At 41.2% G+C, this 16,455-nt stretch overlaps 1 protein-coding gene across 1 annotated transcript in view; it reads right to left on the bottom strand.

The window, feature by feature from the left end:
- The window catches only part of DNAJC1 (DnaJ heat shock protein family (Hsp40) member C1), a 182,432-nt gene that overhangs the window by 38,205 nt on the left and 127,772 nt on the right, over nt 1-16,455 (bottom strand). The window lies entirely within an intron of this gene.

Raw genomic sequence — 16,455 nt, forward strand, 5'->3', positions numbered from 1 at the left:
GAAAGGCTCTCCAATTTGCATTCATTTGCAAAGCAAACTACTTTTATTCACTTTGTTCTGCTATCAAGAATGTTCCCTGAAGCAGATAAATTGGCATAAATACAACCTGCCACTTAAGAGTCAGTAAATAATAGCCAATAGTAGGGAGGATTTTATCAATCATTCTATTTTGTATCCACTAAAAGCTGAAAGCCTCAAACATATTCATCAGTACGACCCTTATGAAACATGCATAAATTCACTTCTATAAAAAAGGTGGCCTACACTGAGTATGGTCGTAGTTTCTTTGATATTTAATGAATATCAGAAATCTAATTCTCCGTAACAGATCATTTAAGCATGTACACTGAAAATTATTTTTTTCCTTTTTGCTTATTTGTTTTTACTTTAGGGAAAAAGTATTATTCAGATATTATTTAGAGGGACATAATTGGATTTTCTAGGAAATCATTTTTGCTAAAAAGCTGCAACTTTAATAATTATACTGACTGATAACAAATGCACGCGTTACGAAGACTTTATATATGCTTAATAGCCTAGTGTCATACCATGAAAAGCATTAAGCTGATGCTGCACAGAGATACAGTATTCAAACCGTCCATCAGTGCAATTTCACAGTAAATCAAATCATCTTATTTCTGTATTAACTGTAACAAACATTCTTGCAGCAAAGAAAATTGTCTAAAATGTTAAAAATACATGCACACAGTAAACTAAACATATTTTTAATAGATTGGCCTTCCAAATATGTTGCATGTATGAACAATGGGCATTAAGAATTAACCTAATTTTTAATTCCTTGTTAATGAGTCTAAAAGGACTGTGCCACTTTTTTCTGGAGAGGGGAAAATTTAAATCAAATATTTAGATATCCTGAAAATCATCAACTACTTTGAAAATCTTTCCCTTTAGTTTCACTGTTATTTCACAGCCATGCTTTTATTATTAAAAAACTAGATCAGTAATAACTAGACCATACTCTGAAATCTTTGAAGAGGATCCTTTTAGCAGTTCATTATTCTCTGTTCCAGCCGTAGGACACTTTGCTCACTGTAAGTCCTCAGTAATAGTGGGTTGTGTCTTTAGAAGCAACAGTGCTTACTGGGACCCAGCTACCACGGCAGCCGTTCGGGTGGCCACGGTGTGATGTATTCTCCTTGTTCTAACCTGGAGCCAACTGTAGCTGTGAAAGTCAAATGAATGCAGAAAAATACTGCTTTGCCACTTAAAACCACGTATGTGCAACATTACTGAGACCCTGGGCCAAAAATTTATCTCTACAGCAAAGTAATGGAAGATACCACATGGTGTGGGGACAACTGTTGTGACTACAGAAGCATTCCAGTTTTGCATCAGAAAAGCTGTGCTCTGGGAATAAATCTCCATACTGAATAAAAAATAAAAAGTTTTCCAAGTATTTAATATTTTTATGTGATGGACTCCAAAATAGATCTACTAAAGTGAGAGCTGATTTAACATTTAAATTGTATTCTTTCTACCCCTTTGGGATAGATTTTTGCCATAAAACGAGCTATGTTCAAAGATTTAGTGCCTTTGAAAATCTGTAATATTCTTGGGGATAGGAGTCAGAGGATGTAGGGAAAGCATGCTGTATATACACTTCGGGACTTCCCTATAGGTCAGATGGTAAAAAATCTGCCTGCAATGCAGGAGACCTGGGTTTGATCCCTGGGTCAGGAAGATCCCCTGGAGAAGGGAAAGGCTACCCATTCCAGTACTCTTGCCTGGAGAATCCCATGGACAGAGGAGCCTGGCAGGCTACAGTCCATGGGATTGCAGAGTCGGACATGACCAAGTGACTGACGCACAGACACACACACACCTTTCCCCTCACAGAGTTAGACTATAAATTTATTTGGTGCTGAAAACTTATGACCTGATTAAAAGAAAAATGTTAAATGTACTTATTGCCTTTTCATACTTTAATGACAAAAGTCTATTTCTATTTAATAGTAGTGAAACACTAATGAACATTTGTTGAAATAATGATCCTTATTTATGTAATTACAGATCTTACAATTTTGGAATGAACAATTTTTAATAGATTCAATTAACTAAACTCATAAATGCTCAGATTTTACCTAAGAAATAATATCATTACATAGCATCAACCAGTTAAAAATATCAGGTATATATCTAATAATGTAGATGGTGTATCTAATGATACAGTAGCTGGCTACCTTCTAGTTCTATAATCTGTACTGACACTGTGTTTTAGAATATGCATTTGGCTCTCAGCTATTAAATTTTCATTTCCAAATTTGATAATTGAGCAGTTAACTGACTATATATGTGGATAAATCGTACATTAAAAAACCAAACAACAAAATTAAAAACAAATCACTTCACAAATGTCTTTTCACTCTTAGCAAAAGAAACTCTTCTTTGAAGAAAAGCTTGGAACCTGTCCTAAGGTATTACAACGTTGTGACCCTTGAGGAGCCTCACTGTGACCAGGAAGATCTCCTCATCTATGATTTAGCTATCTTGCCAAAAGAAAGATGCCCTCTGGATCAGTGATCCTAAAGTGGGGTCTGGTGCCAACCAGCAAACAAGTTTTGTTAACCTCCTGTGACACAATTCAGAAACTCACAGCAATTGAACACTGCCACCACCACCAAGAGCAGGCTCTTCCTTTAGAGGATATAAGCCAGTTGTGTTAGCATCAAACTAGCAAGGTGAGTCACACCAAATGTGAGCTGCAGTCCTATTTGGCATGATAGGATGACGGCTTGGTCAACTTTAAAACCTGGTCCTTTACTGTAGATGATTTGAGAAACACTGCTCAAGATAATGCAAATAGTTCAATTTTTTCTTTTTTTAAACAGTAGTAAGTGGGCCCTTGAGAAATGGACTCAAAAGAGGTTTGATCTATTCCTTTTCAAAATATTTTATGTCACTAAGTGTTGGGAGGATTCAGCTTCTAGTAAAAGGTTAGGCAGAGGGAACAGCAAAGTGCAGAGCGCCTTGAAGTAGGGCACGTGTCTGGTTCCGTCTGAGGAACAAGAGGACCCGGGTGGCTGGAGCAAAGCCGGGGAGGGGGAGGAGACGAGCCCGACGGGCAGGCGGTAGAACCACAGAAGGGTCAGAGACCCCTGCAAGGACTGGGGCTCATTAACTGCCTGGCACACGAAGTCAGTGGAGAATTTGTTTTTCCCCTTTCAGTTGGTTGTTTATTTTCTTCATTGAGGAAGGCTTATTTACAAAACTGTGGGTCGAGGGGACCCACACAAGCGAGTGCACTGACAGTACTGATAGCTCAGTCCTGCAAGAGAAGACACCCCCAGAGTCACCCTCCTTCCAAGGTAGAGTGAAACAAGGTGTAGGGACACAGGTGGCCCATGACGACCACATCTGGAGCCACGGATAATTTGGTTTGTGACAATTTATTACACAGCCCCAACAGTTGAGCAATGAGGAGTAAGATGGGGCTGTGAGAAGAATCTAAGTCTTTAATGACAGTACTAATCTCTGCCTTTCTTATTCCTTCACTCACCTTCTGTGGCCATTCAGAAAGGAGTAATCATAAATAAATGTAATCAAGGGGATGGGATATATTTGCCCAGAAATGTTTTTATATGGAAAAATTTGTGAAGTCTTACTTGAAACTATGATATACATTATCCAAATTGTAACCTAGTATGTTCTAGAATCATCATAATTTAATATTATTATAAAGAGCTGGCTCCATCTTATGATGCCTGTTTGCTGAGAGTGTTGAAGTCTCACTTCTCTCTTCCCCTTATGCGCCACATCTGGGTAAGCTTTTCAGGAAGCCTGGGAGATTGAAGCCTTCCGAGTCCCTCCCTGTGTACAAGAACCCTTATCCCCGCCCCATCCCACAATAAAAAGCCCCAAACCAGCCTCCTTTTCTTGTTCTCTTAAGTAATTTTTGGGCCAACAGGGAAAGCCCCTTCTGTATAATCATGGTGTGCATGACATCAGTCCTGACACTGGAACCAAATTTTGGGTGTGGAGGTGGTGATCCCGTCCCTGCAGCTGGCATTAGAAGCAGGGTGTTTGGAGGGGTCCCCACTACCTGGGGTTTTCTTCTCTTGCTTTGGGGTACTGCCTGATGCTGCATTTGCTGAGTCCTACCAAGCCTCTGTCACAGATTTAACCCACCACAGTTGGAAGCATCAATGAGTGGTGTTACAGAGGAGTATGGGATCAGGGCCCTCCCTGAAGTAGCCCTGGGTCCAGCGTCTTAGCCCAGATTCATTTGTGTCTTAGACTGAATTGTGTGTCTTGATTGATGGACTCAGGAGAAAGACCTTGTGACCTACTGGTTGTGTGTCTCCACCAGGCACTGGTCCTGAAGAGGACTTCGGGGATTTCCCTGGTGGTCCCCAATGCAGGGGGTACAGGTTCCATCCCTGGTCAAGGAACTAGATCCCATATGCCACAACTGAGAGTTGGCACACCACAACTAAAGATCCCTTATGCTGAAACTAAGACCCAGAGAAGTCAAATAAACAAACATTGAAAGATAAAGAGGGCTCAGGGGAAAAGACAGCTTGCATAGGCTCTCAGGGTGGTCACTTGTGTGTGAGACCAGCAGTTCCTGTTTGGAGAGCTGATTACTGAGATTCACACTCCTGAAAGCAGACAGCTCACTAGGACCCTGTAAGAGGCTTTTCCTGCATCTGCTGCCAATATGTCTTGATCCTCGGATCAGAGGATTAGAGAAACACCCATGGCATCCCTGTATGGCCAAGGACCCTACTCCTGGTCACACAGATTTGAGGCTCTGGAGGAAGAAATTTATTAATGTGGGCAGTGTAGAGAAGACCTCTCTCAAGAATATTCAGTAAACACCACTACCAAAAAAAAAATAAAACAACCAAACCAAAACAAACAAAAACCCCTGACACATGGGGAGTTCACTCGCCTACTAGGGCTGCTGGAACAGAGTTGCTTAAACAGGAGAAGTCTGTCTCCTCACAGTCCTGGAGTCTTGATCTACAAGATCAAGGTGTCACCAGGGCTGGTTCCCGATAAGGCCTCTCCTCCTGGCTTGCACATGGTCTCCTCGCTGCATCCTCACTGGCCTTTCCTCTGCGTGTGCACACAGGGAGAGCGTGCCCTGGTCTCTCTCCCTCCTCTTACAGGGACATCAGTCCTATCAGATTAGGGCCCTGCTGGGACCTCAGGAGCCTGGCAGGCTGTAGTCCATGGGGTCAGAGAGTTAGACACAACTGAGCGACTAAGCACGCATCAAGTACCTCCTTAAAGGTCCCATCTCCAAAATGGGGATTAGAGCTTCAATGAATGAAGTGGGGACACAGTTCAATCACTAACAAGAAGGAAGTGAAAAAAACTGAAATGCAAGTCCACAATTTGGCACAGTTGGTAACAAATTTTACTGACAGGGATTTCTACAACAAAAGGATATAAAAAGGGCAGATTGGCTTTTGTACATCTGTAACATTGGTTCTAAATTAATTTAATATTTGCTCAAATATAACAATTGGCAAACCTTCGTGGCCTTAATAATGGGGCTCAAATGACAGTTACACTGGGCATCCCACTAAATTTAAATAAGGTGGTTCCCATAATTGTTGGGTTACTAAACATGATAAAGAGGACAAACAGGTATGCCTTAACTCAACCACAGGAACTACGGTCTTGCCTAAATCCTTAATGATCAGAGTACCCACTGGCCTAAAATGTGCCACAGTGGTCATGGACTCTGACTCAGCAAGTAATAAAATTAAATCTTTGTCACTTACAAATTATCTTGATAAAATGGAAGCCCATGGACCTCTTCCTCCCCCAGTGAAATAGTTAATATGGCCAAATGTAAATTAAAAGAGTGTCTTTAATGATGGAGACCCCTTAGAAAAGATATATTTGGAGAAGAAGTTATCATTCCCACTGCTTTGCTATTTAACAGCTCTTAAATAGCCTGCTATTTAGAGTCAGTAAGGCCTGCTCTTAAGAGTCAGTAAGAACGAATGTGCCGCACAGTGGATTACCTCAACCTCAATGCCGTGGGCCTCATTAAGGTCCCCATAGCCAGCACCACTAAACCAAATTCGTCTAATCAGCATCTGGCAAATATTTTGCTCTTGCAGATTTATTGAATATTTTTTGTCTATGACTATTTCACCAGTCCCTTGACTGCAGTTTGCCTTCCCCTCCAAAGGACACACTTTACCCAGCCCCTTTGGGGGTGCCTGGCTTCATACGTGGTGCTAGTGGTAAACAGCCTGCCCACCAATGCAGGAGATAGGAGACACAGGTTCGATCCCTGGGTTGGGAAGATCCCCTAGAGAAGGATATGGCAACCCACTCCAGTATTCTTGTCTGGAAAACCCCATGGACAGAGGAGCCTAGCAAACTTAAGTCCATGGGGTCACAAAGTTGGACACAACTAAAGTGACAGCCCATGTAAGTACCTGTCACTGTACACAGTCTCTGAGGGCAAGATCTCAGCCATATCCTGCTCGCTCCACGAACTCAGGTGTGACATTAATGATTCAGGAGCTCACCAAAAAGGGGATGGGTAGTTGCCTCACACATAGGGTGGGGCCTTGTCACCTTGATTAAATTCCTTAGAAGTATTTGCTCCATCTATGTGACACTGTTAAGAAATAGCTATGGACTCTCTCACCACCCACAACTTCTTTTAGGTTTTATATTCTAGAGGAAACATTTCTCATTTACAACTTGTACTTTATGCTGTTTACTTGCAAACTAGGTCACTCCTCTAACAAAAGGTTCTAGAATCTGTCCAAATTGTAAAATAACAGACGCTCCTGTTAGTGCCCACCAGAGACTCCTTCACTGTAGCAGTTTTGGCAACCTTCTCCCTGTGTTAGAATACTAGTTATGTACAAGCAATGGCTTTAGAAGGGTAAAACCATAAATATCTGTACTACTAAAATTAAACTTTTGGTCTTTTCAAGAAACTGCTTAAAAAATGAAAAAGCCACAAACTGGAAGCAAATATTCATGATATCCAAAAAAAGATCTGATTCACAATTTATATATCCATTCTCCTACTGATAAACATTTGAGTAGCTGCTAGCTCTTGGATATTATGTATTATGAATATAGCTGCTCTGGTATTTGTGTATAACTCTCAGTGGTCATATGTTTTCATTTCTCTCTAAATACCCACTGGTGGAATTGCTAGGTCCTACAGAAAGTATACATGTCACCTTTTAAGGAACTATGTAAGTATTACCCCAAAGTATTGTTTTATACTCTAACCAGCAATAAATTGCTCCAGGTCCTCACCCACACTTAATGCAACCAGCTATTTTATTTTTGACTATTCTGGTGGGAATGAAATGTATCTTCTTGTGGTAACAGTTTGCATTTCCCAGATACCAAATGATCTTGAGTATCTTTACATGTGTTTACTGGACAACTGATTATCTACTTTTGTGAAGTATGTGTCCATTTCTTTTGTTCATTTGTTAACTGGGTTGTTTGTCTTTTTATTATTCACTTTTAAGAATTCATTGTATTTTGTGGACACAAGATTTTTGTCAGATATATGTGTTTTGGATATTTTCTTCTAGTTTGTAACTTGTACTTTCATGTAAAATTCTTCAACGTTTATTTTGAAATAGTTTTAGACTTACGTAATTTCCATATACTCTTTATCTAGCTAATAATAATGTTAATGGCTTACGTAACCACTGTGGTTACAAGCTTCCAAGATGGTCCTCAGTTATTTTTACCTCCTTCTATGAATGCCCTTGTTCAGTCCCCTCCCACAACGCCTAGGGCTGACTTGTGTAACTAATAAGATACCGTAGGAATGACAGTGTGCAGGTTACAGAAGACAGTGCAGTTTCTGTCTTGTTCTCTTTTGGATCACTCAGCTCTAGGAAAGCCAGCTGCCAAAGCACCAGGACACTGAGGCAGCCCGACAGACAGGCAGTGATAGGAAAAGATAGTATCTTCAAGATCAAAGGGCAAACATTCTTACTGTCTAGTATAGGGGAGATAATTGCCCCCCCCTCTGTAGGAAAAGACAGTTGTGCTTACTGTTATAAAAAATCTGGGTTCCCTAAGCTCAGGATTCCTCTTCTGTAACCCAACCCATTGGTCGATGAGGGGGTCATCTGCCCCTCTGCCTCACTCTGTGGGAAAATTGCAGGAAAATGGCAATGCTCTAGCTACTGCCATTGCTGTGAGTGATAAAACTGCCCTTTATCTCCAGGTGAAGAGTCTCGTGTCTTCTACCACATCCATGAAACTGGCAGCTAACTTATTTACTTGCAAGTGGGGTAGAATCTCCAATTCTTTACAGTTTTGGTGACAAGTTTAAGATTCTGACAGAGACATGATTTTCTGAAAGAGGAAGGATGAGAGCCCTGCACAGACCTGAGGGATGGCCATGGGAACCCTGCAGTGAGTATGCTGATCAAACCATTGAGTCAATTATGGAGGCACATGGCCCTTCCATTACTGCCTGTTAGTGAGGAGGAATCGTGGAGGTGGCTACAGGCTGAACACCAGGACACAGGTTCAAGACAGCTGCCTGACAGGTGGCCTCTCTGCTCCTAACTCTCTTCTGGACTGGGGCGCTTCCTTACCACTCTGTTAATCAGCTTCAGGTCTACACCACTGCAACAGCAAGTACAAAAATTCATTGTAGTACTGTTCCTGTTCAGGCAAAAGGTTCTGCTCTCTTTCAGACAATGACAGACACACACACATCTATAATGACCATGAAAGAAGAGAAATTCATGGGCATAAATCAGGCCAATTATTAGAATGATGTCTGGTTTACTTGGGAGTTCAGGGGGGCAGGGTGTATAATGCTTTTAAGTTGGGGTCCCCAACCCCTGGCTACAGACCAGTACTGCACAGCAGGGGGTGAGCAGTGGGCAAGTGAGCGAAGCTTTATTGCCGCTTACATCCCTGGTGTTACCGTCTGAACCATCACTGGCATCACTGCCTGAACCTCCTCCCCATCCCCCTGCCCTGTTGTGGAAAAACTGTCTTCCCCGAAACTGGCCCCTGGGGCCAGAAAGGTTGGGGACCGCTGCTCTTAAGGACAAATGGAATCAGCTGGGCTGTCTTTTCTATAGCTTGTCAACCTCAAGTCTATTTGGAAATGACAGTTAAAAGGTCTTAGAGGTTTTGGAAGTGGGTCATGGCTACTCTGGGCTTCCCTGGTGGCTCAGATGGTAAAGAATCTGCCTGCAAGGCGGGAGACCCTGGTTCGATCCCTGGGTTAGGAAGATACCTTAGAGAAGGGAATGGCAACCCACTCCAGTATTCTTGCCTGGAGAATTTCCACGGACAGAGCAGCCTGGTGGGCTACAGTCCATGGGGTCTCAAAGAGTCGAACACAACTGAGTGGGTAACAATACAACACAACCCATGGGTACTTTTATCCTTTCAGGGAGATCTATGAGAGACAGATAAACTCTTGTAAGAAACCAAGAATGAGGCCTTGATTAGACTTCAGGTTCTTATTACTTCAGACTGGATTTAGAATGCTGATGTAAGTGACCAACTAGAGAATGAGAAATTAACCCCAAGATATCTAGGTAAATTTCTGGGATCAGCCTACCACCCTGGACAAGTCCTCAGCCCTTATGTAGAAACTGAATGAGAATTAAGAGACGTTAGTGATGGGAGAAAAATCATTCTGGATTAAGGTGAACTCCACAAAGAAGGTCAGCACTGTGTAAGCTTGAGCCAGCCAATGGACACCCCATGACCTCAGCTAGAAAGCACTGTGGCAATAGTGCTGTGGCTAAGGCTCCATGCTCCCAATGCAAATGGCCCAGGTTCTATCCCTGGTCGGGGAACTAGATCCCACATGCTGCAATGAAGATCAAAGAGCCCACATGCCACAGCTAAGACCTGTCACAACCAAAAAAAAAAAAGATAAAACAGATGGTGTCAGTCACAAGGACCTCACCACCTGATATAGATCACGGGTCACCCAAAACTCTAGAGTTGCATCTGGCTTGTCCAAACCAAAACTTAAAAGCACCCTACTCAAATAAGGGGCTTCCTTGGTGGCTCTGATGGTAAAGAATCCTCCTGCAATGCAGGAGACCTGGGTTTGATCCCTGGGTTGGGAAGATCCCCTGGAGAAGGTGAGGCTACCCACTCCAGTATTCTGGCCTGGAGAATTCCTGGGGTTGCAATGAGTTGGGCATGACTGAGCGACTTGCACTCAAACCTTTGAGTATTGGATATAGTATGTGTCTCATTTCAGCATTCCATCTGGTACTTTAAATGGACTAAACTACTTCTCAGTGTACTCCGAAGGGACTCAAACCCACAAGGCTGCATTGGCACCCAACTAGCAAGCTGCTGGCATGTGGTCTGCTTTTGAAGTCCTACATCTTCGTGATTGTTTTGAGCTGTAAGTCTATGACTAATGATTCTGTCGAGTGGAGCCCAAGACAAAGGAAAACAGCCTTAACCTGGAGGCATCTCTTGGGTTTTGGACTTGTTGGCTCCTGACAGCTATCAGGTAAGCACATCTTTTTTGAAAAGCATCTATTAGCTTGCTATTGAACTACTTTGAAAAAGAATGCCTGGTTTAAGGAAGCTTTGTGACTCTCCAGTCTGATACCACATTTTGGAGTGAGTCAACATGGATTCAGGGACTCATAAGTTGAGAAGGGCCTAACAAGCCTTGCTGATTAAATGGAAATGGTATGTTCAAGAACCCAGCTGGCCTTGCCCCTCTGGCACCTGATCTAGACATGAAAAAGTGGCAGCTATCCTCTCTATTCCATCACCTGAAGCAAAACTGCAGGCTCAATGGGGCCCTTGATTCACAAAGGTTCTCTACATTGCCTGGGCTTTTTTCACTGATGGCTCAGCCAATCATAAACCTGAGAGTATCCGACCTCAGGACCAGCTATGAAAAAACAACAGGATCTCACTGTGCTTGGAGAGTAGAACTGAGAACTGCCTTCCTCACCACCGACCCTTTTCCAAGTTATTGTTTTGCCATTCCCATGTGATCAGCCACATCATTATGGCTCTTGAAGGTAATCTTTGTCATGTTTCCAGCTTTCTAGATCATTTGCAGTCTGTCAACAGTATGCCTTTTATTGCGAAAGCCACTTAACAGTGGCAAAAATTGATTTAAAAAAGATTTCTGATTCTATCTCCCTCACCTCCTCCTGGTCTTTACACCTTAGTAAGGCAGTTGGTCATTAAATGTCACTTTCCCCACAAAGTAATCCTATCTGAGCCTCTTCCTGGGTAATGAGTAATGATTGGTATGAAAGGAAAGGCAGGATATTGAGATTTATTTAGAAAATTTGGGATTCCCACCCTGATTCTGGCATGATGCTTCCTTCCCTTTTGGCAATCTCAGACCAATCTGGCTGGTATGCCTTATGGGTAGCAGTCCAGCCAAAAAGGGGCATAAGGGTTTCAACCTCAGTTCTGGTCCAGATACCTAGATTCTCCTGTTAGAGTCACATGGTCTTGGGTCATGATCACTTCACTGAATAAGTAGTAGTGTCAGTTGCTTAGTTGTGTCCAACTGTTCGTGATCCTATGGACTAGCCTGCCAGGCCCCTCTGTCCATGGGATTCTCCAGGCAACAATACTGGAGTGGATTGCCATTCCCTTCTCCAGAGGATCTTCCCAACCCAGGGATCAAACCTGGTCTCCTGCATTGCAGGCAGATTCATTACCATTTGAGCTACAGGGAAGTCTATACTTGTCATCAGTTCAGTGCAAAGTGGGGGATCTAATGGAACTCTCTAAGTTGTATAAAAATCATCGAGTTGGTGATGCCATCCAACCATCTCATCCTCTGTTGTCCCCTTCTCCTCCCAGCTTCAATCTTTCCCAGCATCAGGGTCTTTTCCAATGAGTCAGTTCTTCGCATCAGGTGGCCAAAGTATTGGAGTTTCAGCTTCAACATCAGTCCTTCCAATGAACCCTCAGGACTGATCTCCTTTAGGATGGACTGGTTGGATCTCCTTGCTGTCCAAGGGACTCAAGAGTCTTCTCCAATACCACAGTTCAAAAGCATCAATTCTTCAGTACTCAGCTTTCTTTATAGTCCAACTCTCACATCTATACATGACTACTAGAAAAGCTATTGCCTTGACCTGACAGACCTTTGTTGGCAGAGTAATGTCTCTGCTTTTTAATATGCTGTCTAGGTTGGTCAAACTTTTCTTCCAAGGAGTAAGCGTCTTCTAATTTCATGGCTGCAGTCACCAACTGGAGTGATTTTGGAGCCCCCAAAAATAAAGTCTGACACTGTTTCCCCATCTATTTGCCATGAAGTGATGGGACTGTATGCCATGATCTTAGTTTTCTGAATGTTGAGCTTTAAGCCAACTTTTACACTCTCCTTTTTCACTTTCATCAAGAGGTTCTTTAGTTCCTGTTCACTTGCTGCCATAAGGGTGGTGCCATCTGCATATCTGAGGTTATTGATATTTCTCCCGGCAATCTTGATTCCAGCTTGTGCTTCATCCAGTCCAGCATTTATCATAATGTACTCTGCATATAAGTTAAATAAGCAGGGTGAAAATATACAGCCTTGAGGTACTCCTTTCCCTTTTTGGAACCAGTCTGTTGTTCCATGTCCAGTTCTTACTGTTGCTTCCTGACCTGCATATAGATTCCTCAAGAGGCAGGTCAGGTGGTCTGGTATTCCCATCTCTTTCAGAATTTTCCACAGTTTGTTGTGATCCACACAGTCAAAGGCTTTGGCATAGTCAATAAAGCAGAAATAGATGTTTTTCTGGGACTCTCTTGCTTTTTTGAAGATCCAATGGATGTTCGCAATTTAGTCTCTGGTTCCTCTGCCTTTTCTAAAACCAGGTTGAATATCGGGAAGTTCAAGGTTCACGTATTGTTGAAGCCTGGCTTGGAGAATTTTGAGCATTACTTTGCTACCGTGTGAGATAAGTGCAATTGTGTGGTATTTTGAGCATTCTTTGGTATCGCCTTTCTTTGGGATTATAATGAAAACTGAGCTTTTCCAGTCCTGTGGCCACTGCTGAGTTTTCCAAATTTGTTGGCATATTGAGTGCAGCACTTTCACAGCATCATCTTTTAGGATTTGAGACAGCTCAACTGGAATTCCATCACCTCCACTAGCTTTGTTTGTAGTGATGCTTCCTAAGGCCCACTGACTTCACATTCCAGGATGTCTGGCTCTAGGTGAGTGATCACACCATCGTGATTATCTGGGTCATGAAGATCTTTTTTGTATAGTTCTTCTGTGTATTCTTGCCAGCTCTTCTTAATATCTTCTGCTTCTGTTAGGTCCCTACCATTTCTTTCTGTTATTGAGCCCATCTTTGCATGAAACATTCCCTTAGTATCCGGCTACAGTCCACAGGGTCACAGAAGAGTGGGACACAACCTAGCAACTAAATAACATATGTATGTATATACTATTTTTAAAAAGAATGCACATTGGTAAACTTTTTGAAAATTGGTAAACTCTGAAAATGCACATTGGTAAACTTTTGTTAAAAAATCTCTGTGCAGTCATTATAACTTGTTTTCTACATTTTTAATGCTGAAAAGTAGGAAAATCTTTATAAAGAATTACACTACTATTTACTACCTAAAACTTTACTGTCTTGAGAAAAATGAAAAATAGTAAAGTGTAGAGAGTCAAAGTTAGATATATCAATATTGCACTACTTAGGATAAAGTTTTATCATATTTAAGACTAACATGATGTTAATAGAAAAATTTTAGAACATGTCACTCACTTTAAGACCTCATGAAAAGGCAGTACAAATTAGTTTTTTGTTTGTTTGTTTGTTTTGGAGCACATGCATTAGTCTACCTGCTTGTCAGCCATGCTTTGAAATTCAAGTTTAAAAACTGTATTGACAGTATACTAATGCATACATATGGAATTTAGAAAGATGGTAACGATAACCCTATATGCAAGACAGAAAAAGAGACACAGATGTATAGAACAGACTTTTGGACTCTATGGGAGAAGGTGAGGGTGGGATGATCTGAGAGAACAGCATCGAAACATGTATATTATCAAGTCTGAAACAGATGGCCAGTCCAGGTTGGATACATGAGACAAGTGCTTGGGGCTGGTGCACTGGGGTGACCCAGAGGGATGGGATGGGGAGGAGGTGGAAGGAGAGTTCAGGATGGGGAACACATGTAAATCCATGGCTGATTCATGTCAATGTATGGCATAAACCACTACAATACTGTAAAGTAATTAGCCTCCAACTAACAAAAATAATTGGGGAAAAAAAATAAAAATAAAAACTGTATTAACCAATGACATCATGCAAAATGATATCCTCTTGTTAGAATGATCCCTTTATCATTATTTAATGCCCTTCTCCATCTGTTATGACAGTCTTTGTTTAAAGTCTTCTTTGTCTGATATAAGTGCAGTCATCCCAGCTTTCTTTTGGTTTGTATTTGCATAAAGTAACTTTGCCCATCCCTTTACTTTCAGTCTGTATGTCCTTACATCTAAAATCAGTCCTGTGTAGCCAGCATACTGATGGGTCATTTAAAGAATTATAGTTGACCCATGAACAACATGGGTTTGAACTGCATGGGTTCACTTACATGCCGATTTTTTCCAATAATTATGTACTACAGTACTACATAAAACATAGTTGGTTGAATCCACAGACGTGGAACTGGTGATATGGAGGGCTGACTGTAAAGTTACATGTAGATTTTTCACCATGTGAAGGTTTGGTACCCTGAATCTACATGTTGTTCAAGGGTCAACTGTAATACCAATTCTCTCAAACTCCTCCAAAAAATAGAGAACACTTTCACACTCATTCATACCAAAACCAGATAAGGAAGCCACAAAAAGGGAAAATTACAGGCCAATATCCCAGATGAACATAGATGCATTTTAAAATCCTCAAGAAAATATTAGCAAACTGAATTCATTAATACATTGAAAGTATCATATACCACGGTCAAGTGCAATTTATTCTAGGGATGCACCAATGGTTCAACATGTGCAAATCAATCAATGTGATGCATGTGTACTCAGTCACTCAGCTGTGTCTGACTCTGTGACCCACTGGCCTGCCTGTCAGACTCCTCTGTCCATGGATTTCCCAGGTTAAGAATACTGGAGCGGGTTGCCATTTCCTTCTCCAGTGGATCTTCCAGACTCAGGAACTGAACCCATGTCTCTTGTGTCTCCTGCATTGTAGGTGGATTCTTTACCTGATGAGCCATCAGGGAAGTCCCCAAGTCAATGTGATATATACCAACGTTATCACAATACTTTTTGCAGATGATGTGATATAATATATAGAAAACTAACAAAGACTCCACCAGAAGACTGTTAGCACTAATACATTCAGTGAAGCTTCAGGAAACAAAACCACCTATAACAATCTGTTGTGTTTTTATACACTAATAATGAACTCTCAGGAAAAGAAATTAAGAACATAATCCCATTTACAAAAAATAAAATACCTAGGAATTAATTTAACCAAGGAGGTAAAAGACCTGTATATTGAAAGCTGTAAGACATTAATGAAAGAAACTGAAGACGACACAAATAAACGGACAGATGGTCTGTGTTCATGGATTGGAAAAATAAGTTAAAATGTAAATACTACCCAAAGCAATCTACAGATTCAATGTGGTTCTTATCAAAATCCCAATGGTATTTTTCACAGAAACAGAAAAACAATCCTAAAAGTTGAATGGAACCACAAAGAACCCCAAATAGCCAAAACAATTCTGAGGAAGAAGTACAAAACTGGAGGCATCATGCTCCCTGATTTTAAATTATATTCCACACGTATAGTAATCAAAACAGTATGATTTGAGACAGTATACTGAATGGGAGAAAATATTTGCAAATGATATGACTGATAAGAGATTAAGATCCAACTATATAAACAGCTCATAACACTCAACATCAAAAAAACAAACAACCCTATTAAAAAAAATGAGGCCAAAGAAATGATTAGACATTTTTCCACAGAGGAAGTGCAGATGGCCAACAGGCATATGAAAAGATGATCAACATCACTAATCATCAGGGAAATGCAAATCAAAATCACAATGAGATATCATTTAACATCTGACAAAATGGCTACCACCAAAAAAGAACACAAATGAATAATGTTGGTGAATATGTGGAGAAAAGGGAACCCTATACACTGTTGGTGAGACTAAATTGCTGCAGTCACTGTGGAAAACAGTATGGGGGTTTTCAAAGAAACTAAAAATAGAACTATCATATGACCCAGCAATTCCACTTCTGGGTATACCTCTGAAAAAAACAAAACCACTAATTCAAAAGATACATGCACCTCAGTGTTCATAGTAGCATAACAATTGCCAAGATATGGAAATAGCCTAAGTGCCTATCAACAGATGAATGAGTAAAGAAAATATGGTAAATACACACACACCAGGAAATCCTACTCAGCCGTAAAAAAGAATGAAATTCTGCCATTTGCAGCAACATGGATGGACTTGGAAGGA

The sequence above is a fragment of the Odocoileus virginianus genome, chromosome 9 (assembly GCF_023699985.2).
Source record: "Odocoileus virginianus isolate 20LAN1187 ecotype Illinois chromosome 9, Ovbor_1.2, whole genome shotgun sequence".
In the NCBI taxonomy this organism is placed as follows: domain Eukaryota; kingdom Metazoa; phylum Chordata; class Mammalia; order Artiodactyla; family Cervidae; genus Odocoileus; species Odocoileus virginianus.